Raw genomic sequence first — 23,952 nt, 5'->3', positions numbered from 1 at the left:
AACTTTTATGCAAACGCCAAATGAAAGACGAAAATACCATCCGTCTTCTATTGGATTGTGCCTTTAGCTGGCGATCAAACAAGCAAAAGAAGAGTTAATTTGTGGTTCATCATTGCTGCTTCTATCCCTCTCATCGTGTCTCCATCCCTCCCTCTCTCTCATTGCGAGTTCCTTTCCCCACTCCATCTGCCACGCTATCAGCCACAGTCTTTGTTCATTTGACTCTTCTAGATAGCGGTGGTTATCAACCCAAGGAGGTGGATTAGCCAAAGCTTGTGACTGGAGCCTAGCCCACCAACTCTGCTCAGCATTGGTATCGTTTGGGTCTGGGCCAATATCCTATATGGGAATGTGTAATTTTATGATGGCATGAAAACACGTTGCCTGTTTGATGGTAGACCCATGCATTGCTTACTCACCGGGGAACTATTCTGCTGTGGTCAGAGCTGGTGTTGATTAGCAGCAAACTGTTAAAAGTACAGGTGTCTCTATACGTTTATACGCTTCCAAACCAGGCCCTTGCCACGCTACGCCCTCGTCTCACACACAGAGTAAAGAGACACATGTGGAAATGCAAAGGGAATTTTGCGCTTGATTACAAACATTTGTTGATGTTGTCTCCAAAGCAATCCTACAAAACAATTACCAATAGAATATAAGTGAACTCAAAAGTGTTTTTTCTAGTAACTATCTCTAATGAAGTACCATTTGCTAAATTTAGCAGTAACTTTTATTCCACTCCAATTCAGATAGACAGCATGAGAGCAGGTTGGGGTTAGACAGGGAGGCTGCAGACATAGATGTGACTTTAAGTGACGGTTGATCACCTACCGACATGTGCCTCCCTGTGTGTCCTTGCTGTTCAGTTCGAGATGCAACAAAAGAGGGGTCATCCCCATAGTGAAATATTAAAAAGGGGCCGACTTCCTCAATGTTATTTATCGTGGTCCAAAATGCTGCCTTGGAACTAGTGGTTGGGTTTTCTTAAAATACCTCCTAAATCACATCTGAAACATATGTAGTGTGCTTGGATGAACGTAAATAATTTGGGAGCCACAAGAGATCCAGTGAAATTAAAATGTGTGTTTTCTCTGGGACGACGTACGGACACTGACAAAGACTTTCAACAAAGCATCTATCATAGCATAACTCTGACTTCAAACGCTTGTTCACGACAGGTTCTACAGTACGGACCCTAACCCTTTCGTTTCGACACATATTTACTCTGTTTTAAGATGTGTAAAGTTTTTGGATTTGAATTGTCTTTTGGAGGTTCTCCAGCCAAGTGTTCCCCACAGAATGACAGAAAACGATGAAGAAGCTGGCATCAGTCTTCTGATTGGTCGAAGAACGGCGCAAACCCTGGAAACAATACATGGTTCACAAACACACTTTAAAGGGCACACACACACACACACACACTCACACACTCACACACACACAAGAAAACACATGCTCACAAACAAACAGATGTAACTTAAAAGTAGGCACACACGAACAGCAACACAAACACACACACACACACACACACACACACACACACACACACACACACACACACACACACACACACACACACACACACACACACACACACACACAGGTAATGTAATGGCCTGTAACACAATACAGCACTCAAATCGGGTGATTAATACCTTCAGATGTATATCATAAAATTAATCATCCCTTTGACAGCTTGTGTGAAAGTATTTTGGCACACAGGGAAACATAATAAATGATTAGTGTTGCGCCAAAGCAGGGATTATAAATCAAAGAGAGGGGGATGTACTGTGTCTTGTAACCAGAGCAAAAGATGAAAGCATGGATTTCACTGATATATATAAATAGGAGCCAGGGGCCGGGGCCCTGTAGTCGGCCACTGCCCACCCTCCATCCCAGCGGTGTACGTTTTACCAGACAGAAGCTTTGGCCTTTGATGGAGAGTGTGTACTACCTGTGTATCCCACTCATATTTTCCTCTGTCTACTAACCAGATCCACATGTGAGGAGGAGGAGGAGGAGGAGGAGGAGGAGGAGGAGGAAGCAGTAGCCAGGCTTGTCACAGGACACTTTAGCTAACATGCTGCAGCCGTACAGCATGCTAATTACACTAAGTACATGGATGTGTGATTGCATGTGTGTGTGTGTGTGTGTGTGTGTGTGTGTGTGTGTGTGTGTGTGTGTGTGTGTGTATGTGTCTGTGTGTCTATGTTTGTGTGTATTTGTGTGTCTGTGCGTGCGTGCATGTGTGTTTGTGTGTGTTTGCCTGCATGCATAAGTGTCTTGTGTATGTGCGTACGTACGTGCGTGCGTGCATGATAGCAAATGTGAATCTATATGTATCGGCACTATATATTACAGTCAGACAGGTCAGTTATGCAATTGTATACCTGTGCAAAAAAACATGACAAAAATGCCCCCCAAAAATTTATTTAACAAACAGCTTTAGCTTACGATTCGTATGAGGGGGTGGCTGCGCCGTGCGTGTCTTAAAACAGGTTCCAACATCCTGCAACTCTTACACACTGCACACCGACTTCACCTCTACCGTGAATCCATAGTGAATCATTAAATGTGACAGGGGAGACCGGGCACCCATGTGCTACTGATTACATCATACATTGATCGTTTTGTTGTGGTCTGAGGTCCACTCCACTATCCAAAAGAAACCATGGCTTGTATACCTTGGAAAAGCCAAACCAGATAGCTGGTGTGGATGAACTTCATCGGCCAACTGTTAGTCTTTAACTGTAATTTAATTCTGATGGGTGTTTGTGTGGTTTTAAACCGTTTATGTGGGTACATGGAAACCGGAAAATATGATTGCTTCATTTGCGTTTGTACTTTTTAAGAAGTACGATATTTTTGAGAAACAAGCTGTTCTATAAAACCATACAATATCTTTCCTGAATCCTTATCTCATTGGACCTTGGATTGATGAATCTCCATCTTTGATCAATAGATTCAGACCCTTGAATTCCATTCAAGTCTGTGTTTACCTTGCGCGCTACTTACGGTGCGCTATAGGACAGACTTGTGACTGGTTCTCAGCTGGTAAGTTGTCTTTATTTATCCTTATTTATCCTTCTTGCCACCGCCTGGATATCCAGAAATGTTAAGAAAAGAGGGCTAATTTCAAAGCCATGTTATTTATTATCTGTGAACTGCAATTCTCGTTTAATGCCAGTGCAATAAGTAGCCGCTAACATAAACAGTTTGATACCACTAAGGCTCTGAAGTAATGACAGATGTCTGCAGCTATGCGCCGCGGCATTCTTGGTTTATGCAGGAGCCCTGGAGAACCATATCCATGCTAGAGGCATGTCCAAAGAAGCAACACATCCCAGTCTAAAACAAATGGATCCCAAACAGCCTCCTCCCACGCTCGGCCCGTCCCTTATTCAGCACTGACGTTTGCTGTTTCCCAAACTACAACCAGCGAGAAGGTCTGTTGTCAGGCAAAGAGCATTTGATCAAATCCCCGATGGTGAGCTCTGGCGGAAAGAGGCTAACGGACATTTTCAATGGGTGCTAATGAATTTTTGTTATTTTCAATGGAATGTTTGTAAAGTTGTATCAAAATGATTGCCAGGAGAGAGGAAACGTAGGGAGGAATAGTGGAATGTGAGCATCATTCTACTTTTGTAATATTGCTTGTGAAGAGTTTTGAAAAAATATTAAATTGAATAGGTGACCATATCTCCAAGACCCATGTCCCAGGATCAGAGAACCAATCACACACAGACAACACGTTCTCTGTGTTGAGAGTATTGATTTTGATCTTGGCCCAACAGCAATTATTATCTGAACATTGAATGTGCCAAATTCGTCACTCGCCATATCAGTTCCCCTCGGGTATTTTGACGTGGGAAAATAAGTGCAAGACTCCAGGGGCCGTGGACACATGGTTCACATTTTTTCTTTTAATCTTGTACTTGATTAGGTGGGGAATTATTCAACACTTCCATTTGTATTCCATTGTATTTATTGCTTGATAAAGGCCCTTCAGGGTCTTTTAATTGAGAGTTGCCGACAGAGTCCACTGGAATGGAGCTAGCCCGCTCTCTCTTTACTACTGTTTCTTCACAGAAGGTCAGGCTGGAGCATCAGGTTCGGTTCGATCAGCTTATGTTGCAACAGATGGATCAAATTCAGCCTCAGTTGATTTTAAGAGACAAAGGAAAGCAGGAGGGAGGGTGTGTGGTATGGACAATCAAAACCAACAGGGACTGAATCAGCCATGGTTTGCATTAGTACAGCACAAGCGCAATTTGTATAACTTTTGCCAGACTATCATTTATATTTGATGTAGAATTTGAATTAATAATAATAATATTAATACAAATAATAATAATAATAATTGATGGGATTTATATAGCGCTTTTTTGGAGGTCACTCAAAGACGTTTTACATCACATAGAATATACAGTACATAAAGAAAAGAAAAACAGGAAAACAAGATACAAAACGTTTGACGAGGTTCTGAATAGAGTCAGGTGTGGTATGGGTGGGGTCAGGGGTCATATGCTTTCTTGAAGAGGTGGGTTTTGAGTTGGCTTTGAATGAATTTATTGAGTCACGGATGTTTGGGGGGAGGGAGTTCCTGAGGGTTGGTGCAGCAATGGCAAAAGCTCTGTCTCCTAGGGTGCGGTGCTTTGATCTTGTGACGGTGGTCAGAACTTGTGATGGGGGTCAGTGTTAGATGATCTGAGTTGGCGAGTGGGGGAGTGACGTTTGAGGAGGTCAGTCAGGTAGTGGGGGCAAGGTTGTTGAGGGCTTTGTTAATTTCAAGGATCTTGAAATTAATTAAGTGCTGCATTGGGAGCCAGTGAAGTTGTTTGGGGATGGGAGTGATGTGTTCTCTGGAGCGGGTGTGGGTGAGTCATCTGGCAGCAGAGTTCTGAACATATTGGAGTTTGTGGAGTTCGGTGGAGGGGAGGCCGTAGAGAATGCTGTTGCAGTAATCCAGTCTGGAGGTGACAAAGGCATGAATGAGTGTTTCTGCAGTTTGAGGGGGAGAGAGTAGGTCGAAGGCGTGCAATGTTACGGAGGTGGAAGAAAGATATTTTGGTGATGTTCAGGATGTGGGATTTGAAGGAGAGAGTGGGATCCAGGATGACTCCAAGGTTTTGGACCAGGGGGAGGGAGTGACGGTGTGTCCATCAATGCATAGTGACAAGTCTTGGGTGGAGGGGAGACGGAATTTGGTGATCATCAATGATGATGATTTCCGATTTATTGCAGTTGAGTTTGAGAAAATTGTTGTTCATCCAAGTTTGTGAGGGTAGAGAGAATGGCAGGAGTGATGGTTGCTGTGGAGATATGAAGCTGGGTATCATCGGCGTAAGGGTTAGGGGTTATGGAATTTAAGGGGAAAACAGCAAAACATTCTGGAAAAGACCAGGCTATGGATGTCTTTACAAATCTTCTTGCTGAGAATGGCATTGCATGCAGATCAGCTTTGATTTAAGGTGGGCAATCCCTGCACGTTTCATAGCGTAGAGTCATGTATGGCCCAGCCAGAAAATATCACTTTCAGGTGAGATTCAATGGAGGAAAACGTATATTTCATTTACGGACGCCTTCCTGTTGGATGCATGTGTTTCCAGTTGCACTTGGCTCAGAGTCGATGGATTCCTGACCTTCTCTGATAATGAGCATTACAAGGCCATGGCTTATGTAAACACAACCCAGTCGCCAAGAAAAAACGTTGACGGTGTACGTTTCCATGAACACTGGAGACGTACTATTACAACGTAAAAACAGCGTGTTATACCTACAGTATCCACGTGTGCCGCTGTGGAGGCGGGTTTCGGGGTTTGGGTTTCACGGCTTTCGCGGCAAATTGTGGACACGATTGTTTAGGGGGGGGGGGGGGGAGGTAGACTGTTGTTGACCGGGGAGGGGGGGGGGAGACACGTTTGTTGAGGGGGGGACGACGACACGATTGTAGGGGGGGGGGGGGGGGGGGGGGGGAACACGTTAGTTGAAGGGGGACGACGACGACGACACGTTTGTTGAGGGGGGGAGACACGTTTGTAGGGGGGGGGGGGGCACGCTCGACAACGAGAGTTGGTTTTTATTGAACGCTCGACAACGAGAGTTGGTTTTTATTGAACGAGACTTCAACACACGGAACAGCTGCACGAAACGATGGTCACGTCACTCTCGGTGACGGTGTCGACAACAATGAACACACGAACAATGTTAATAGAACAACACACAACCACATAACATCCCGAACCCATCAACCCCACTTAATCCTAACAACAAAACAAGTTAACAAAAGCCCCATTTGTCAACTGACAACCCCAATTCCCAGAATCCCCCGCGGCTCCGGAACACGGCGTAGTTTATATTAATCTTTATTATCCGAATGGGAAATGCAATATTTCAGGACAGATACACCATTAAACGCGTTTCTAATGACATTTCTAGCGAGAAATGTACATTTTCCTTACATAATCTTCAGTCAGTGAATGTGTATGATCTTTATTAATCTTTATTATCTGAATGGGAAATGCAATATTTTAGGACCGATTCACCGTTAAACGTGTTTCTAATAACATTTCTAGCGAGAAATATACTTTTTACTTGCATAATCTTCAGTCAGTGATTGTGTCTGATCTTTAGTTTTATAGTTATTAGGATTTGATCGGATCGCTCGCATGTTTCAACGTCAGGTTGTTAGGCTGCTTTCGCTAAACTAGCAGCTCACGTGCTTCCTGCGTTTGTGTTATTAAACTGTTACTTTATGTAACTTTTAATGATATCATCTTGTTAGAAATACGTATATCTGAGAGGCAACCCAGTCGCCAAAAGCATTCGTTGACAGTGTACGTTTCGTGAACACTGGATTACGTCGCATTTCAACATAAAATAGCGTGTTATACACACACACACGCACACACACACACACACACACACACACACACACGCACACACACACGCACACACACACGCACGCACGCACGCACGCACGCACAGACACACACACACACACACAGACACACACACACACAGACACACAGACACACACACACACACACGCACACGCACACGGTGCATTTCGCTGCTAAAACAACAACAACAACAAAATATTCCCTCAAATATTATTACTGAAGAACCGTTTTCCAAAGAACGAAATGTGAACCAATGCATTCTGAATGGGAGTGTTTCTCAGATTAAATATCATTAATCTCCGTGTGTTGGGTGGTATTCTATTTTTTTCAACGGGGCTGCATCCAGTCACTTGACCGTCATGCTGCTATGGTGGTTGCTATCGACCGCCCCCTCTAATCCTTACATGGCTCTAAAAACCACGCGGCAAAGGAGCTGCCGTAAATTGTGTTGTTTTTGTCGTAAACTGGGGTCCGACGGTTAAAAAATAGACAGATATTCCGAGGTATCCTTAAAAGGCAGCTTGGATGTTTTTATTTTCTGCAGTTTAGACTTCTTCTATAACCTATTTTTGAAAGCAAAACACCAAGTTCATTGATTTAACGAGGCAGGGTTATTTGAAACAATTTATTCAATAAATATTTGTGAGAGGTCATTCCTTCTCCTGAGTTTGCTTCCTATTTATGTCTAGTGTACACCCCTACTGTCCAAAAGCATCCCCCCCCCCTCCCCATATGGATTTGGAGAGTTGTTGCCACGTCCCAGTGGTGGAAGTATCATATAATATGAAAGAGGGCATTCAATTATACTACAATGGTCAATTAGGAGGCCGAAGCCCTAAAGGAAGTGATGCAATAGGTGACTGAGGCGAGAACATTTAAGTAAACTGTACCTTGGGGTCTCTTATATATCAAAGGGGGTTTCAAAGGACGCATACGCTTCAACCTGTGGCTCCAGCCCTACAGGAAATGACTCAGCAAGTGCTCCATCTCGTTGCACCTGCACCCAGCGGCTCGCTTGCAAGATTTTGGCCTGAAGTTCTTCCCAGACCTATACCCTAACAGTCCAACATGCATATCTGAGAATCAGGCCTCTCTTCAATAATGACAAAATGTTATGAGAGAAATACAGATTCACTTTTTGTTATCTCATAAGCGGCGTGGTGCCGGCTCCTTTTGACCTTTTGACCCCAGACTTCAAAGACGTGGCCACAGGCCAGCTGTGTCTACACACATTAAGCCACAAATGTACACCTCCATCACGCAAAAAATGGGGCCTAGAAACTAACCTCTGTCTTATGTACATTGACTGTACTGTTGGAGGTCACGCCCCTTTTCCGGCCTTTTCGAGATAGCTAGGGATGCTAAAATGTTTACACACATTTCCCGGGGCCCCGAGAACGACATATCCAAGATTTGTAGTTCTAGCCCATAGAGAAAAAAAGTTTTCCCAAATGGACTGTCATTTGGACAAAGCCCCTTCAGAAGTGTTGCCTGCGAGACCTAGGCCCTTTCCCATTCCTTTGCTCTAAAGAAAATCTCAGCCCTAGCCCTCGCTGTTGCGCGTGCACGCACCGTGGAGCAATGTCCCAATACCACTTTAAGGTAGCTTTAAGGGGTAAGAGGGAGGGCTAACATCCCCTCAAAATTGAGATTTTCGATGGGCACCCTCAAAGCGATTCAGTTCTGACTTGCTCCCACAATACCTTGCGAGAAAACGGAAAATCAAGAAATATCCCAGACAAGATGGAGGACGAAAAGATGCGACAGGATTGGAAAAACACAAATGTAAGTATTTTCTCTGTAATTAACTAGTAATTATTTTATTAATTATACTCTGCAGCCCGGCCGTGGGCTTCGAAGCCCGGCCAAGGACTCTCGGAAGATCGCGAAAGTCTGTGGCCGATTTTCACGGAAGATCGCGGAAGTCCCCGGCCGACTTTCGCAGGCCGCCCGACCCCGGTTCTCGGCCGGGATGCATGCCCCATCACGGGCTCTGTATCCCGGCCGTCGACCGGGCTGCAGACCGGGCTGGATATCATGTCGTATGATATCCAGATCTTCCATGTTCTAGTGACTCCAGGTTAAAAATAAGCTTTACTATACTAATATATTATATTATATTATATTAGATTATATTAGATTATATTAGATTAGATTAGATTAGATTAGATTAGGCTTTATTGATCCTTTTGGGATGACTCCCTCAAGGAAATTGATTGTCCAGTAGCTTACAGAAAGAAACACAACACAATATTAAATTAAATTATATACAATATAAGATAAACAATACACTCTAATATAACTATAAAAAGTAAAATAAAAAGTAAACAGTAAACAATAATTATAATATAAGATAAGATAAACAATAAACTCTTAACTAAATAACTATAAAAAGTAAACAAAAAACAGTAAACAGTCAACAATAAACTCTTATCTAATATAGAAAGTAATTTTAGTAATATTATTAGTTATTAATTATTAATATTCTATAAGTAATATTATATATACTAATATATATATTATATTAGTAATATTCTATAAGTATTATTATACTAATATATTATATTATATTAGTAATATTACAAGGTTAATCAATGTATTTTTTGGCAGTACTATATTGTGTACATAGCTATTATATATTGTACATAACATATGGCCATATCACCCAGTTCTGGCATATAATTCCTAATTCCTTCTTATTCGTTTTCTTTCAGGACATCGTTGAGTCCACTGCCACCAGCCCCCCCACCTCTCCCTCATGCTCCTCCACCCCAGGCACCTCTTCCACCACCCCAGACACCCCTTCCAAGAGGAGAGTGCCAGGGGGCAGGCGAGGCATGAGGAGAGCGAGGCAAAGTTGGCGGAATGGTGGAGAAGATGTGATTCTCCACCATTCTCTCAAAAGCTGAGAGAGAGTGTGTGTGTGTGTGTATTTTTAGGTTTGCGTGTGTGTGTATTTTTAGATGCGTGTGTGTGTATTTTTAGATGTGTGGTTCAGTGTTTCTTATTTAAATAAAGTGTTTCTTCTAAAGTGTTCTTGTTCATAACCGATTATTATCTAAGGGTGCACTCACACTAGGCCATCTGTCCGTGGCCATGGCCGTTTTAGCACCTAACCGTGCTCAAATCTGCCAGTGTGAGTGTGGCCAGTCTGGCTAATACCACCTTTAACAGTATTATTATTTTTTTAACACTTTATTTAAACATGCCAATTACAAAATATAAATACCATTTCAGGTTAAACATCTTTACAATGGGTCTTGCTCGTTGCCCGAGACAATGGCAGCCAGTCTGTCTCTTGTAACATTACCAGGGGTCTGGTTATCTGCTAGGGGGCACGGGGAGGCCATGATGACGTCACAGGGTAGGGTTGTCCCATTTGGTAGGGGATCGGTTAGGGTAGCAATGAGGGGTAGCAATGAGCATGAGCAATGAGGGTTAGGGTTGAGATGTAGGGTTGAGACAGTGAGCAAAGAAACGGGATTGGGCCTAATGGTTCAGAATGTGGTGGAAAAACAGTTTTTGAGATAGGAAGGTCCTACCGCCCTGAAATTTGAATACCATATTCTAGGGCCTAACTGGGACCCCCGCACCGAAACTTGGCCCGGTCGGACCCCGAGTGCAGGAAGGGGGGGCCTGGACTTTCATAATCTTCGCTCGGTGAATGTAAAGGATGTTTGGTCGGATGTTATGACGAAGAATCATAATGTGAATGGGAATATTCTATTAATGTCTTGATATCATCTTTCGTCTCAACACTTCTGCTGCAGCCGCTTAAAGTCTCACTCCGAGAACCTTAAAATATGAATCAATCCATTAGAAGTATGAAAATATCTTCCCGGTCGTGCAACAGGGCAAACAAGGTGTCCTTTGACATCTACGTTTCGAGACGATTGCAACAGTGCCACACATGATCCTATTTGAATATGTTTCGGGGTAGTAATTAGCTGTCGATTTTGGAGGCCTTTATCAATAATGACCAGCTATAGATTTGCTTCCCGATGGAGATTTTTGACAAATTACATGTGAATTAGCATCTACACGTTAAGATGAGTCCAATGAGATCAAGCTCGCCCTCTTGCTACACCGAGATCATGTCCTAGACCTAGGTGTACCATGTAAAATACATGTTACCATTAGCTAGAGTGTCATGCTTGGTGTCATTGGACTCAGCTCAACGTGTAGATGCTAAATAACATGTCATTTGTCACAATTTTTTATCGGGAAGCAAATCAATAGCTGCTCATTATTGATTAAGGCCTCCAATTTCGACAGCTAATTACTACCATTAAACATGTTCGAATATGCTCATGTGTGGCACCGTTGCAATCGCCTGGAAGTGTAGATGTTGAAGGACACCTTGTTCGTTCTCCTACGCCACCGGGAAGATATTTATATGCTTCTGATTGACTAATGAATTGATTCAGCTATTCCCCCAGAAGTCTGGGGTCAAAAGGTCAAAAGGAGACGGCACCAGCCCCGTTGAAAAAAATAGAATACCACCCAACACACGGAGATTAATGATATTTAAATGATTATGACAATGAAGTCTTTATTTGCATGGGTTTACATTTCGTTCTGTGTAGCATGGAAAAATCTGAGAAACACTCCCATTCAGAATGCATTGGTTTACATTTCGTTCTTTGGAAAACGGTTCTTTAGTAATAATATTTGAAGGAATATTTTGTTGTTGTTTTAGCAGCGAAATGCACCGTGCGCGCGCGCGCGTGCGTGCGTGCGTGTGTGTGTGTGTGTGTGTGTGTGTGTGTGTGTGTGTGTGTGTCTGTGCGTACGTGCGTGTGCGTGTGTGTGTGTGTGTGCGTGCGTGTGTGTGTGTATAACACGCTATTTTATGTTGAAATGCGACGTAATCCAGTGTTCACGAAACGTACACTGTCAACGAATGTTTTTGGCGACTGGGTTGCCTCTCAGATATACGTGTTTCTAACAAGATGATATCATTAAAAGTTACATAAAGTAACAGTTTAATAACACAAACGCAGGAAGCACGTGAGCTGCTAGTTTAGCGAAAGCAGCCTAACAACCTGACGTTGAAACATGCGAGCGATCCGATCAAATCCTAATAACTATAAAACTAAAGATCAGACACAATCACTGACTGAAGATTATGCAAGTAAAAAGTATATTTCTCGCTAGAAATGTTATTAGAAACACGTTTAACGGTGAATCGGTCCTAAAATATTGCATTTCCCATTCAGATAATAAAGATTAATAAAGATCATACACATTCACTGACTGAAGATTATGTAAGGAAAATGTACATTTCTCGCTAGAAATGTCATTAGAAACGCGTTTAATGGTGTATCTGTCCTAAAATATTGCATTTCCCATTCGGATAATAAAGATTAATATAAACTACGCCGTGTTCCGGAGCCGCGGGGGATTCTGGGAATTGGGGTTGTCAGTTGACAAATGGGGCTTTTGTTAACTTGTTTTGTTGTTAGGATTAAGTGGGGTTGATGGGTTCGGGATGTTATGTGGTTGTGTGTTGTTCTATTAACATTGTTCGTGTGTTCATTGTTGTCGACACCGTCACCGAGAGTGACGTGACCATCGTTTCGTGCAGCTGTTCCGTGTTGAAGTCTCGTTCAATAAAAACCAACTCTCGTTGTCGAGCGTTCAATAAAAACCAACTCTCGTTGTCGAGCGTGCCCCCCCCCCTACAAACGTGTCTCCCCCCCCCTCAACAAACGTGTCGTTGTCGTCGTCCCCCTTCAACTAACGTGTTCCCCCCCCCCCCCCCCCCCCCCCTACAATCGTGTCGTCGTCCCCCCCTCAACAAACGTGTCTCCCCCCCCCCCTCCCCGGTCAACAACAGTCTACCTCCCCCCCCCCCCCTAAACAATCGTGTCCACAATTTGCCGCGAAAGCCGTGAAACCCAAACCCCGAAACCCGCCTCCACAGCGGCACGCGTGGATACTGTAGGTATAACACGCTGTTTTTACGTTGTAATAGTACGTCTCCAGTGTTCATGGAAACGTACACCGTCGACGTTTTTTCTTGGCGACTGGGTTGGTAAACAACATAAGCATTCAGCTGTTGCTGGCGGGGGGAATGAAAGATGCAGCACCTGGCAATTTCCAAATGGTATTTTTTCCTGTTGGCGAATGAGGAGCTGAGCAGCAGGTGGAATTGGTTAATTCCCCGGACCTTTGTCACTTGTGCACTGGTCTTCTTCATAGTCTTGTGCGTGGATTACTTTTGGTAATGCTGATAATGGCTTCCTGTACACATCTCTGTGTTTTTCCCCTCTGGCTGTGGGGTAAATATTTTAACCCTAACATGATGGGACAGGGTGTGCGTACACAATTAGGGCTCTCGTATGCAGGCGATAGGTCTCAATGGGGCAATGCGTGTGCCATAGTGGCTCATGTTACCCATACCCCATTCTCGTTAGCTAAAATCAGGGAGTTGTTTTTTAGCTGGATCATAGATTTTCAGCACTCAGCTTTCACTTATTTGCACTTATTCAGGTTTGTCTGTAGGCCTAGCTATCATTGTACTCGCTTTTGTAAAATTAACTAAAATATCTGCACATTTACAGCTGCATTTCCATGACAAAAGAGGATGTATTCACAGCTATTCAGTTAATTTGCTGGTATTCCATCCTTTCGAGACTACATTGACAAAAACCGGGCCTGCGTTGTGGCTGCTTTCAAGAACTCGGGCGGTCCTGCCTGACTGCTTAACCTTTTGAAACAAGGTGGGTCCTACATATAGATGATTTGTAGAGACTGGAAAGGAGACAAATTGACAGCAACTGTATACACCATTTATAGAAAAAGAAACAAAACTAAAGAAAAGAGAGGGATGGAGGGAGGGCAAAGGGCAAGCAGGATTGTAGCATCAAATGTTTGGCTGGCTTTTGCTGCTACACCCCTTTTCTTGAAGGAGAGCATCAGGGAAGGAATGGACGGTTTATTTAAGGGAGTTAGATTATATTACACTGCTAATCTACTTATCTCCCTTTGGTACATGTAGAGTTATTCACAGTTCCCAGGGGACAAAAGACTTCATTTCCCCCTAATAGCTTAGGTTTAAAGGAGAAAGGTTAAAGCATGTACTCATCACCATTGCCGTCGTCAGTTTGAGGAGGAGGAGGAGGAGTAGGCGTGTGAATGGAAGGTCGCCAGTTCAAATCCACATCAAATCAAACAAAGCTGGGAAAGTCTGGGGAAAGGAAAGCGTACAACATTTCTTGTAAGTAGGGCTGGACGATACAGAAGAATGCATCACCATGATCGAGGGAATTTTACACAATATTGATGTTTCACTACCCGTCTCAAAAGTTCTAATTAAAGAATCCATCTGATGTCATTTATTTAATATCTTGTTTCTTCATTTAAGATGACAGCAATGTCCATTTGTAGTTATTTGATGGTACTGAAAGAGAAACAATGGCAATACTTTTTGGTCAGCCATCACATACTGAGAATTTATCATACTATACTTGACTGAATTTTTGACATCATAGCCAAATATAACTTATGATAAGAAACATTTAAATTGTCATTGAGAACTTTAACAAAAAAGACATAAACACACATTTCTATCTATAATAATCTTAATTCACTCCAGGGATTACAGGTAAAAAACAGGTAAATTAGGATTGAGCTCAAGAATGACTCTTTGTTCAACAATAGACAAGTTAGCAATGGACCAACTTAGTTTACATGATTACAGTAGCTAAGTAATATATAATTACTTAACATTGATCTAGCAAAAATAATAGTTTTCTGAATTACTGTCCGTCCACACCAGAAGCGAATTGAGCGACCAAATCGCCGGAAGTCATTCACTTTCTATGGGCAAGAGCGACCAAAGCGACCAAAGCGACCAACGCTACCAGCGGCCAAAGTTGAGCGACCAGAGCGTCAAAAAGAAGTTGAAAACTTTTTAACTTTATGCAAATGACTATTATTCGCTTCAGCGACCAAACACTGACAGCCAATCGGAATGTAGACGCTCTTCGCTTGCGTGGATCCCAGGGAACATCGGCAGGCACTTTGGTTCCTACCTACCTTTATTCACTCACTGAACAAAATGTCGGCTGAAGTATTAATCGCGGCTGTAACTGGGCACCCGGTGTTGTACGAACCCACCCTTTTTCAGTTCAGAGATCGAAACGCCATAGTGGTTTGGATATCAAGTGATGATAAGCGGGAGAATTTATAGGCTACATCTAGAACGTTCGTATTTAAGCGGGAATCATTATAATTTGCTCTACATGCCACCAATCTAACCAACCAATCGCGTGTAGCATGCTTTAAACAAAACCGTCACATAAACAAACTAATCGACAAGACGAGGGATAAATGACAAGGGATATATCTCTTGTCTTTTATCCCTCTATTCCCCACTATTCACGGAGCCTGAGGTGAATAATTTTTAATTAAATAGTCTAGATAGATAGATAGTCAAGTCTTTATTAATACCAAACGACACAAATCGTCGGGAATCCATTTAGGTGGTTCGTCCCACACAGGACAGTAGCCTACAAGACCACACAGAACAAGTCTGACTGGACATACACACAATACATCACATTAAAACTAGACACGCGTTGATAGATAGATAGACAGAAAGACCTAGATAGATAGATATGTTCCATTATTTGCCTTGCGGAGCCAACCAGTCCTGTGCACGTATGCAAATTAGCCATGTGCGCTAACGTCTATTTGTTTTGAATGCGACGAATGAGTGCAGATCATGATTTGAAGATCCAGATCAGTGAAACATATTTCAACTACTACAGCACGCAGGGTTTTTTGTTCTCGGTTGTAATTAGCCTACATTTTAGGATTTTTATATTGGGGGGAATCACTGTCCTACTTGTTGTCGAAGCACTTTATCGAACAAGCAAAACCGTCTCGGCAATATGGCCAAGGTGTATGGGAGAGTTCAATATTTGATATGGCTGTCTGTAGGGCCTACTAAACGCATACGGCTCCTTTAAATGCGTCTGCATAATTGAATTGTACGTCATGAGCGACTTGAGCGACCAAAGCGAACAGAAAAATTCGCAGCGAAAATTCGCAGCTTTGGTCGCTCCTGGTGTGGACGTACAGTTAGTCTAGGTGTCTATATAATTCGCTTTGCCAGTGTTCTCATATAAATGACAATAAAAACATTGATAGTGAATATTGCATGATCTCTGATTTTGAAATTGTTATACCTCAAAACACTCTTTTGACTGAATGACTTTGAAGGGATAGCATCGAAATAACAGAAGACCATAAAATTAATATGCTAGCAATGATAAGCATTGGCATACCTCCAGCCGAGCTCTCCGGCCTACTTGATACTAACTTACTACTAAATGTTTGTTATAAACCTTCCCCTTAATTCAGCCATACTTTATTACCAAACATAAATCTCTAGACCAAACTCATTACTATCTCTGCATGTTATAGTTAAGAACTAAGGCTCCACTCAAGTGGACTTATATTGTCTATTATAATGGTTCTGTTTTTAGTGCATTTACCTGTTGGAAATACCAAAACAACAATTTGGATCATAAACGTTGTCTTTCGCTGGCATACTTATCACTCATCAAAGATTTTCTGACACAGTCACAGTTAAGGTGATTCGATATAAATGTAAAATAGATAGACAAACAGAATCCGTCTGTTGTTTTGTTGTGGCATGCTTTGCTAAACAGGACACGATGTGCATGCTGAAATGTGTTACCATGAGGAATGCAATAACTTCATCCCGTCTTTAAGCACCTTTGACTCATGGATAGGCACTGCTAAGGCAAATGCAGAACGTGCCATCAACTCAATACCCCAAAAGTTCCCACGACTTATTATTGTTAACCTGAAGCTGATAACGCATGCACCTTCAAAACAATTTATTTTCTTATTTTGGGGGACACATTTCTTATTTTTTTTTATGCAAGCTAGCGCGTGGTGAAGCGCGCGTCAACCATGTAATTTGACAATTGACATTCGGTGAGTATTGGCGGACTTTGCGGACTCGTGGTTAACTGAATACCTGTTTTTAAGCAAGTCCATCGGCGACATGGAAAAATCCCACCAGCAGCCGCTAGAGAGGAAGTGGTACGAAGCCTGGTCAAACAGGAGGCGTTTGGTGGGGCAGGCCCCGTAGAGTTAGCGGCAGCTGCCACATCCCGTTACTCACAAGGCCCGCGGCTCCTGTGGGTTTCTATTTTATCCTTCTTTTTTTTTGGTGGGTGCGTTCAGGCCAGGTGTCTCCGCTAACATTTGACTCCAATGGGCAATTTCCCGCATTATTGTAATCAATGAGTTAATAATGGACGTGGGCAAAGAGATTCGTTCCTCCTTTTTGGAACAACTTTAATCACTGACAGCAGTTCAATTTTGGCCCAATTAGAAATAAATAGTGGTAAATTGGGGCAGATGGTGATTGGCGCAGATGACAGGAGGGAGCTGACTGGCTGAACAGATACAAGGCAAGGTTTCTGTGTGTGTGCTTTTGTGCGTGCGTGGATGACTCTGTGTCTGTGTATCCTTAGGTTTGGGGGGAGGAATGGAGGCTCAAAATGGACAGGCACAGTAGGGCAGAGAGAAAAATGTCTTACAACAGAATTGCAACTCATACATACGCATAATCCATTTCCTATTGGATCGTGCGTCCTTTTTTGTTAAATAAAGTAATCACGACATGTCTTTCTCTTACTTGTGAACACCAGGGATAGACAAATAAATATACAAACCCCCTCTTTAAAGCAGTGGCCCAACAACATATAGGTATCTCCGATGACAAACTGTACGAAGCACGTCCGAAACATTTGTCATCTTCTGGACGTCGCTGTGAGAGGTATCACATGTTGGATTGATCACGGTGAACTCCTACAGGGAGAGATGACCAACACTGCTGGAGGAGAAGGAGCTACCATTATTTATTTTATTAAACGCACATTTGCACAAGTCACATTCATCAAAACTCCTTCAAAGCCCCACAGAGACACACACACACACACACACACACACACACACACACACACACACAGACAGACAGACAGACAGACAGACAGACAGACAGACAGACAGACAGACAGACAGACAGACAGACAGACAGACACACACAGACGCAGAGACACACACAGACACACACACACACACACACACACACACACACACACACACACACACACACACACGTGAGATGCATTTCAACAAAGGCCCACCCTCCTGTTGTTTTAAGATGAATCACATTGTTCAAACCGCCTCTGTAGTTTCCAAACCATAAAGAAGTGCTCGGCTTCAGATGTGGATGAACAATAAATGCTTCTGGGTCGTTTGTTTAGGAGGACTAAATGGTTAATTTGTCAAGGTTTGGATAGTTTGCTGTCAACATTTGTGGGGAAAACTGTTTTATTTGTTGTTTCCTGATGACCCTAACAACAATACAGTTGTTATATATCATGATGACCAGTGGCATTTTGGGCCGTTTTGGCACATTTGGTGAGATCCCCTCCCCCACCCAATGAAAATGCCATCTTCAGGGAAAATAACAGAAAGAAAGAAAACAAAGATAACAAATGACGGAATTGGGAATGGGTAACATTTGGAGAAAGCGGTCAGTCCGAAACATTTGAGCCATCTCGTAGCATTCTGCAGCCTCACATCGTCTGACACAGTGACTGATGGGATGTTTAGCACAACAAAAAGGTTACTGTCAAATACAACAATAAAACAACGCCGCCATGAGTGGAAAGGTCCTAGAAAAGCAGAGAATTGTGATTATCTCCTAGCAGAGAGGGCAATGGGGAAAGAGGTTGTGAAATAACATGTTTATTTTCCTTCTTCTATCACATAATGTATAAATGTATCAAGGTTGAGCGCCAATATGAAGAATTAGACCCTGTGATAATCACACAGGTGTCGCTCATAACAGTAAGAATGGGCCTGCTCCTTTCATGTACCAGGGGCAGGGGTTGTAGACTGAACTACTGAGTGAATTGCCCCAAAAGAGGACGTGCAGCACCTGGGTTTGTCCTAAAGGTGGTGGTAGTAGACTCTTCGTCCCTATCGTGACACCCTTAGCGACCACAGAAATCCCTTTTCTCAGAATAATCAGGGCTGGTGAAGGAAATTAAAGCTTTTGATGTTAAGAGAGAGAGGCACCGAGAGAGAGCAAGAGAGAGAGAAGGAGAAAGCGGGGGAGAGAGCACGTGAGAGAGAAAGACTGAGGGAGAGAAAGAGTGAGGGAGGGAGAGGAATGGAGGGAGCAAGAGAGATACACTTGAGTCTATAATGTCATGGCTTCGCTCCAGTCCATCTTTGTGAAACAGATGTTTTGATGACAAACCGTATCACACAGTGGACCTCCGCACCGACACGCCCACAGCACAGAGCTACGGAGTCATGGAGAACGCAGACCGTTTCAAAAGAATGCACCCCGACCGGAGCGCTGCAATGTTAACACATAACCCCACATATTTTATAGGAGTGTCTGAAAATATCGCTACACTTTCACAATTGTGAATCTGTACCCCGCAATACTGTTTTGATTGTCAAACCAGTGGGATAGTTTAAGTGATGGATAGCTAAGTTGTTTGAGAGCAACATATCCACTACATTTTCTTCATAACAGTATTGTAAAGGAGTTTTTTGTATGGAGTTAGTAATACTAGTAGAATTAGTAACAGTCAGAAAATATAACATTTCTGGAAAGGTTAAAAATGTCATGTCAACATTGGTCTTATATATAAAATATAATAACATAAAATAAGCAACACAAGACCTGCGTATACCAGATAACGACCCATGGTTGCTGCAAGCAGAGCTGGCCAATCACCCCACTTGAGAAAGAAGGCATGAACTTCCCTTATTTCTATCTTGCATGATTTGGCTACAGTTTCGAGTTCCCATGTAGGCCCTACTCTACTTTCAGAGGAGGGGGGGGGGGGGGGGGGAATGAGGCCTTAAAAGGTTGAGACACGCTGTGCACAACAAGCCCTCCTCCATATGATATAATTCTGTGTTGATCACAGCAGCCCTGCTGAGCCAGCAGGCCATTTCTTCTCTCTCTCTCTTTTTTTTCTTCCTTTTAATTGTTGCAGGTGGTCTGGCTCTGGGAGGCATGGCTGCAGAGCTCGGGGATGTGCAAATAAAAACTCTAAAGCAAGAAGACAAAAAAAAACCAAACAACATCGGGTACACAAACAAGAGAAGCCGTTCCAACACAGCTGCAGCTGAGAACTGCATGCCAGGTTCTGTGGTGGTGGGGTGTGTGTGTGTGTGTGTGTGTGTGTGTGTGTGTGTGTGTGTGTGTGTGTGTGTGTGTGTGTGTGTGTGTGTGTGTGTGTGTGTGTGTGTGTGTGTGTGTGTGTGTGTGTGTGTGTGTGTGAGGGTGGTGGTGCAGCATTAACATGAAGGCCTCATTTCATTCTCAGTGTCAACATTTCCGAGGGTCTCTACTGGCATAAACTAGGATTTGTAACTGTCTGCAAATTTTAACCAGAGAGTAATTAACATGAAGAAAACTTGTGTTTGCTCTGCCCTTCGTGCCTAAAAGTCCAGCATAAAGTGGATATGGAAGCTATGAATATCAACAGTTAATCTAGCTTTTTTGTGTATTCCTAACTTTTGTGGAGCATTAGCTTAATACATGTTCACGATATGCTAATACATATGTAAATACAATGAGTTTACCAGGACTTCAAGTCATGAGGGAAATATACAAAATTGTGTTTTACTTGCTGGTAACACATACAACAAAACACACAACAATGAACATTCTTGTTGTGATATAACCACAAAAACATACTAGTAACCTATTAAATGTTGTATGGCAGCCATTAGATGATTTAGCTACGTTCATCTGTCTATACTAATGCAGCGTACCTCCAGGCCTGAGAGAAATATGCGTTTTGTCTTCACAACGTACCGTATGGAAATGGCTTTTAAAGGCCTGACCGAATGCATTGGTTCCACTAGACGCTGCGTCCCAAGCTCCTGCTCCAAACTCACATGTGTGTAAGAGCTCAACATGTCAACGTCTCCCCCCCCCCTAAAAAACAGAAAGAGAAATAATATTTCCAGGATACACCGAATTCCAGGTCCATCCACACACTAAATGCAGAGTCAATAAATCACTCGGTTCGGAACAAGACGTGCGCATTTTCAGGATATACATTCCGAGCCCTATCACTATCGTCCTGTAAGTCCAGATCAACTACCACTCCCCCCCGTATTTAGGTCTGACCTCGTCTTCATGGAACCCATGTGACAGCACGAGGAACATTACTCAGACCCAGGCTGTTGTGATGTCATTGCGGTTTATTTTTTTATATTTAGATCTATAGCCATACAGGCGGTTGTCACCGTGTCTCCCCCACTCTAACCCTACTCTCATCCGGTGTGGTGTTGGATGACCCCCGCCCCTACCTCCTCTCCAGGAATCCATCTCTCAACATCACCACCTCCTGGCAGAGCTCCCCCGCCGTGGCTCCAGAACTAATTCTGTTCTGCGTCTCTAATGCAAAACCTCAAGTGAAAACGTAGACCAGAAACGTGACTTAGAAAAAGTCAAAATGGAGAGTAAAACAAAAGCAACCAAAGTATTTGTTACTGGATGTGTGTGTCACATAATTCACACTCGAGCACAAAGACCAAAGATCCACACATACACACACACAATTAAGCACAGTGGCGAAGAAAGATCACTGGATCAAAGTATATCCCACATGTCATTCGCCGTCAGTCAGGGAGCTGCACACTGATTTCCTCGGCCACCTAAGATCGGCCGTCAGCCGTGCTCGCTATTAGCCTTTAGCTAATGTGTTACAAAGTGCCCCGGCACCATCGACCACCTGTCGTTACGGTGACATTCTCTGCTCGGGCTCGGGCTGTTTGGGCGTTTGTGGCCAAAGATTGCTGGTGAAAACGCGCACTGCGTGATGAACAACTTCCCTTTCCTGCCGGTCCACAGCTGTACGAGGCCCCGGGCTCCTCGGGGGCCGTAAATCACGGGCTTTGTACTACCAGAAGGATTCTATCAGCCGCAGGTGTGGGTCCGGCCCGGGAGTCGCCCAGCCCGCGCAGCGCCGCAGCGCTGGAAGGCTGTGGAGTGCAACAGAGGTTGGCTCCGGCCAAAACACTGTGTTGTGTTGTGGGAGTGTGTGCGTGTGTGTGTGTGAGTGTGTGTGCAGGGAGGGAGGTTAGTGTTGGAGGGTGCCAAGCAGTAAAAGGCTGGGAGGCAATAGGGGTAGAGAGGGGGAGGGGGGGTTGAGGCTCCTAACCATCCCGACCCCCGTCCTTCTGCCTGTTCCTCCCCCCTTGGAGCCGGTGAGGGGAACATTCACTGATGAAATGTGGCACAGGCCCACGGAATGCAATTTCAAGCTTCCACATCTGCAGGAAAGATGAAACCAGGGCTCCTAATTTTACAATGATGATGTCAGTGAGAATACATGACAGTGCCGGAGGTCAGGGTGCCAAGTCCTACACCCTACCCCTTACCCCCTCCAACCCCCCCACCAACCTCCAACCAGCCACACCCTCCTCCCCCTCTCTGATGTTTCCTTGTCTTCCTCTGTTTCCTTTTCTTCGCCTTCATCTTCTCTTTACCATGGAGCCGCAACAGCCACATAGCAGTAATAATACAAGATAAAGTAAGGTAGTAAAATAAAGATAACGAAAGATAAGTGAAGATAAGTAACAATAAGTAAAGATTAGGAGCAGAAGTGTGAAGTGATCTGGTGGTAGCAGTGAAGCGATATTCTGTACACGTGGGATCACGGTTCATCGTGAAGCTGTGGACATTTCCTTGAAACAGCCTTAACCTCTATGTAGTGAAGAAACCATTCATAACTGGTGTTAGCTGGAAACATGTGGTCACAATAAAGCATAGACTAAAATAATTGACATCACCTCGAATCCCAAAACATCTCAAAACATCTCATCTGAATGCAGTGTGTAGAAGACGCCTGACACCACAAAACAACTGTTTTGGACTGCGTTATGCAACGTGAAAGTCGACTGTACAAAAGAACAAGAATCTTGTTCTGGGGGGAGAGCAGAGTTGGCTTTCTATGAAGAAGAACCCGCCAGAACCTCTGCTGCCACTGTTATCAATCACGAGCCGTCTCACACACACACCCTTTGCATTATTACCCATGACCCTCCCCCTCAGTCCGCCTGCGACCGGCTCCAGGTTGTGCGTCTGACAGGCCAGAGCCATGCCTGGACATGCCCAGGCTGATGAGTGCTAATGACAGGAAGGTCGCTGTGATTGGGCGCCCTGTGCGATTCACCACACTTGGGAAGACGCACCGGTGTTACTTTTCCTTTTCTTTCTCTTTTTTTTCGGGGTGGGATTCGCTGATGATTGCCTGTTTTTCTTGCACAAATCACAGCTTTATGAGAAACAGGTTTCCTCTTTCGTGGGAAGCGAACAGAGTTTGTAAAAGCAGCACGTTTCCATGCGGTCCGCCTCGCTCTCTGGTCGCAGAGCTCTGGGTTCGGTCAGCGCTCGCATCAGTGATCCGCGATGGAACGCTAAATATTATTTTATGTCTAAGTGGAACCAAGGTAACTTAATGAGCCAATTAACCGTGGTTGTGTATATGCACGTCCATGCGCTCAACCTCCAGATGGCGAGATGGGCTTTTATCCGACTCTACATACTGTGAATTACTGTCAATGGAACAAAGATGGAATCGTTTTCTCCTGCAGTGTAGCAACGGCGTGTACAAAAAATGTATATACATGGGGGGGGGGGGGGGGACTAGCGAGCACTTGCCAAGAGAAACGCTACACACATACATGTTGCTTACCTGTAGATCCGATCTGGTAAACCGCGCACTATGATCAAAAGAAGAAGCACTTTGCCCTCTTTAAATCGATGTCATGGTACTGATTTTAGACTGCGCAGGGATTATATTTACACATGAATAGAAAAATGTGAGTGGACAGAATCTCAAGTTTGAGTGGGCGCCCGAATAGTGTTCTCCAGCCCTGCCTCTGAGGGCATTGATTCAGCACTGCTGACAGCATGAGTCCACATTACTACAAAATAAAAGCACTCAATGCATGA

At 43.7% G+C, this 23,952-nt stretch overlaps 2 long non-coding RNA genes across 2 annotated transcripts; one reads left to right on the top strand and one right to left on the bottom strand.

Moving 5' to 3' along the window:
- Positions 1–5,109: 5,109 nt before the first annotated feature.
- Positions 5,110–23,870, bottom strand: LOC132457569 (uncharacterized). Its single transcript, XR_009525725.1, has 4 exons — positions 16,921–23,870; positions 14,202–14,307; positions 13,996–14,094; positions 5,110–5,312 (listed from the first exon to the last, which is right to left on the bottom strand). It is a non-coding gene; the product is annotated as an uncharacterized LOC132457569 (long non-coding RNA).
- LOC132457568 (uncharacterized) lies at positions 8,403–10,163 on the top strand. The gene is made up of 2 exons (XR_009525724.1): positions 8,403–8,687; positions 9,617–10,163. It is a non-coding gene; the product is annotated as an uncharacterized LOC132457568 (long non-coding RNA).
- Positions 23,871–23,952: the final 82 nt, after the last annotated feature.

This window comes from Gadus macrocephalus, chromosome 5, assembly GCF_031168955.1.
Source record: "Gadus macrocephalus chromosome 5, ASM3116895v1".
Lineage (NCBI taxonomy): Eukaryota > Metazoa > Chordata > Actinopteri > Gadiformes > Gadidae > Gadus > Gadus macrocephalus.
Note: the sequence above shows the minus strand (reverse complement) of the source record. Positions and strands in the feature narration are given on the sequence as shown.